We start from the raw sequence: 3842 nt of genomic DNA on the forward strand, positions 1-3842 counted from the left end.
ATTGGACAAGGAGGGGGGCGCCCCCCCTTTCCTTTCCCCTTCTCTCTCCTTCCCTCTCCTCTCCTACTCCAACATGGAAGGGGGGGAGTCCTACTCCCGGTGGGAGTAGGACTCCTCATGGGGCGCGCCAAGGGTGACAGGCCCCCTCCCCCTCCTCCACTCCTTTATATACGGGGAGGGAGGCCCCCCCTAGAGACACAACAATTGATCTCTTGATCTCTTAGCCGTGTGCTGTGCCCCTCTCCACCATATTCCACCTCGATCATATGGTAGCGGTGCTTAGGCGAAGCCCTGCGTCGGTAGCAACATCATCACCGTCATCACGCCGTCGTGCTGATAGAACTCTCCCGTGAAGCTCTGCTGGATCGGAGTTCGCGGGACGTCATCGAGCTGAACGTGTGCTGAACTCGGAGGTGCCGTACGTTCGGTACTTGGATCGGTCGGATTGTGAAGACGTACGACTACATCAACCGCGTTGTGCTAACGCTTCCGCTTTCGGTCTACGAGGGTACGTGGACACACTCTCCCCTCTTGTTGCTATGCATCACCATGATCCTGTGTGTGCGTAGGAATTTTTTTGAAATTACTACGTTCCCCAACAGGAAGCGTGGCGCAACCGCCGGTGGGGAGATGGAGAATGAGGTTGGGGAGGTGGAGTGGCTGGCTGCGCTTCCAGACGAGGCGGACGATGACCCGCCTCGTGGTCGTGCTTGCTCCTTTTACCGGGGTGCCACTTCCAGAACCCCATGGCCGATGATGAGCGAGGTGGATGGCGGCTAGGGTTTGCGGTCTTCAATGGAGGGGGCAGTGGTGGGGAAGCAGATGGGGGCGGGGAAGTGGAAGTCCAGGGCTTCGACATTAAAAAGGATGTTGTCGGGGGCCGTCTGGGTGGCTGACTTGTGGGCCCAACCACCCATGCGCATTGACTAGGGTAGGTGTGAAGTAGTTGGACGGCCGACACACAGGCCCGAGGCGGACGCCGAGACGCCGCGTGCCCGTCCGCTCATTTTCCGCGCGGCCGCAAAGCTCGCTCAACTTTGCGCCAGGAATGGGGCGAGCGGGACAAAATACAGACGGGATTTGAGGGTGGGGTTGCGTTGGGCTGGCTCGTCTGTCCGTTTGGATCCAAATGGACGCGGTCGGATCATGTGGGGGTCTGCATTGGAGTTGGCCTTAGGGCATGGCCAATGCTCCATCGTGGACAACTGCCACAACTATCCACGTAGGACTGCAGAGAAAAGTTAGTGTTTGCAGATCAAACCTACTTCCTGCAGAAGAAGTGGTCTCTTCACCGACAAAAGCAGGAGAGAGAACAGAAGGAGAGAGAGAGCGATGGAAAAGTAAAAGCAATCCGTGAATAACTTTGTGAAAAACAATGAGAAGGGGACCCACTTAAAGGTGATGGCTTGTGAATTTGGGTTGGACAAAAATTGTTGCACGGTCGTCTCATCTCGCTGGATTCATTGGGGCAGCACCATTGTACATGCCCTCTAAGAGCATCTTCAGCCGTTGGCCCCTCAGGGGGCTCGAAAAATCACCGCCTCGGGGCGACCCGTTGCTAAAATTGGCTTGGGGCCGATCGGGGTTCCAGTCACTGGCCCCAGGATCGTCCTTAGAAGGTTTTTTAATTTCTTTTAGAAGAAATTCGGCTATAATTCGGAAAACGGGCATAAACTTCGGCGACTTAAACATTTTTTTACATAGCAAACTTGAAAAAACAAAGGCCGCGACTACAGGAAGAACTCGCTGAACTCGGCGAAGTCGCCGCCGTCCTTCTCCTCCTTCACGTGGCCGCCCCTGTTGGACCCCTGCCCGGAGTCGCCCTGGCGGACCGGTGGCGGCGCGTCGTCATCGCTGTCGTAGAGAACGATGACGCCTCCCTCGTCGCGGCCACGGCGCCGAGCGGCGATCTCCTCTAGGGCGCGGCGCTGGCGCTCCAACTCCAGCCGCGCCCAGTCCTCCCGCGCCCACTTCATGGCCGCCGCGTCGTCGAACCCCACCTCCGTCTTCATGCCGGCGAGCCCTGGCTCTGTCTTGATGGCGGCGAGCCCCGGCTCCGTCTTGACGACGGCGAGCCCCGGCTTCATCTTCAGCTTGGCGAGGCGGGGAGGAGCTGAGGAGGAGGCACGCCCGCCCTCATTGATGACGATGCCGGCGCTGCGGGTGCGCCGGCCGAGCGGCGTCTCCGCGGGCTCAGCCTTGACGCTTTAGAGCACCGGCGCCCCGGAGGAGTGGGAGGAGGAGGAAGAGGAGCCGATCCTCCTCGGCATCCATTAACCGTCGCTCCGACGGGGGGCCGGGGCGGCAGGGTACGTGAACGGCGACTCGTTGCCGCCCTCGAGGTGCTCGAGGACGACGTGGAGCGTGCGGCCGGGGGCGCCCCACCACAGGCGACGGCCGTCGCTATTCTTGGTCCCCCGCACCACTGGTGCGTTGTTGGTTGAGGCCAGCTGCTCCGCTTGCCGACGTTCAAAGAAGGCCGCCCACGCCTGGTGGTTGCCGGCGGCGTACTCCGGGCAGGCCCGCTACTCCTCCGTCAGCGACGCCCGCGCATGCTCGACCTTGGTGTTGAAGTAGTCGGAGCGCGTGACGTCGGGCAGCGGGGGCACGGGCACGCCTGAAGGGTAATGCAGCAGAAAACAAAATTTTCTAACCTACGCACCAGCCCAGGACCACTATGGAGACTGCATACAAGGTTTGATCTTTTTCGTTACCGACTCGTAGCGCAGCGGGAAGTAGAGTCGATGACGATCGGCGGTGCAGATCCCCGCAGCTAGGATTTACAACCTCCCAACTGCGAGGATGTATACCCTCATCTGCTCCTCAGACAGCCCTCCGGGAGGCGGTCGAACAGTCCCCCGGACGGTGTCGCGGACAGCCCTTCGGGAGGACCTTCGAAACTCGAACGGTCACTCGGACAGCCCTTCGGGAGGACCTTCGAAACTCGGACGGTCACACGGACAGCCCTTCGGGAGGCACTCACAAACTAAGACCGAAACTACAATCTCTCTACAGAGTTGCACACATACGGTGTCATCTATCCGGCAGGGCTTCGCCATCCAGAACTAGTTCCCACCGGAACCCAGACAGCCTTTCGGCTCTACGAAACTATTTCGCTGGGAGGGAGAGAGAAGCCAGATCATGCATGGCACTTGTATGTGAGAAGGGATGATCCTTTAGGCAGCCCCCTCCACCCCTATTTATAGGCCAAGCCCAAGGGTGGCTTCTCCAAGAAGCCAAGGGCGGAAATACCAAAAAGTCCCTCAAGGTGGCTTCTCCAAGAAGCCAAGCAAAAAGCACTTTCACTATTGATGACGACATTTTTCAGCATCCGTTCGAACTGAAAATATTTATGTGGGCTCAGAACATTTCCAGTACCCACTAAAATAATTTTCAACGCGTTCCGAAACAATTTCGGTTTAGTGATTTTCATCTGCGAAAAGCAAACAAGAATGCGTTTTCACTATTCATGAAGACAATTTTTCGCGTCCACTAAATCCGAAAATATTTCTGTGGGTCTTAGAATAATTCCAGTACCCACTAAAATGATTTTGGATTCGTTCTGAAACAATTTCAGATTAGTTAATTTCATGTGCGAAAAACAGCCAAAGCGGTACCGGCAGCTCCAAAACATTTTCGGTTTTTATTTCTGAAAATTCCAAAAAGTTTCCAGAATGATTCTGGCACCCTCCAAGAATTATCAGGCATGTGCCGAAACCATTTTGACTTAATGGCATACCCCGAAACAACTTTTTCGGTTTCACCGAAACTCATCCGGTGACCTCTCTCTGCGGAACTTTTCCGCTGTCCGAAACTTTTTTGGTGATTTTCTCTCAGACTCC

The sequence above is a fragment of the Triticum aestivum genome, chromosome 2D (assembly GCF_018294505.1).
Source record: "Triticum aestivum cultivar Chinese Spring chromosome 2D, IWGSC CS RefSeq v2.1, whole genome shotgun sequence".
Taxonomy (NCBI): domain Eukaryota; kingdom Viridiplantae; phylum Streptophyta; class Magnoliopsida; order Poales; family Poaceae; genus Triticum; species Triticum aestivum.